The following is a 576-nucleotide window of genomic DNA, read 5'->3' as shown; positions in this document are numbered from 1 at the left end:
TTATTATATTATAAATATAGTATAATATAATAATAAATTAATATTATGATGTATTATAAATATATAATACAATCTATTATAGTATTATTAGATTATAAAAATACAATCTAATATAATCATATTTAATAATAATATTATATTATTATATTATAATAATATAATTAAATGTAATAATATTTTATTAATGATATAATATTATTTTATTATTAATAATATAATATAATATGTTATATTATAATCTATTATTAGAATAGATTGTAATCCATTATATTATATTTCATTACATATTAGATTATAATTATAATAATATTATATTATAGTATGATATTATATTATATTATTATATGATAATAATATCATATAAAAAATAATATTTAAATATAATAATATATAATATTATATTGTATCATTATCTATCATATAAGATTATGTAATATTTTTTTATTATTATTTTGTTATACCAAAAATATTTTTTTATTTTAGTTATCAAATACATGTTAAAGTTTCAAAATACTTTATAAATATAGTTAAACACACGTAAAAGTTTTAAAATACTTTATAAATATAATTATCAAA

Source organism: Elaeis guineensis, chromosome 11 (assembly GCF_000442705.2).
Source record: "Elaeis guineensis isolate ETL-2024a chromosome 11, EG11, whole genome shotgun sequence".
In the NCBI taxonomy this organism is placed as follows: Eukaryota; Viridiplantae; Streptophyta; class Magnoliopsida; order Arecales; family Arecaceae; genus Elaeis; species Elaeis guineensis.
Note: the sequence above shows the minus strand (reverse complement) of the source record.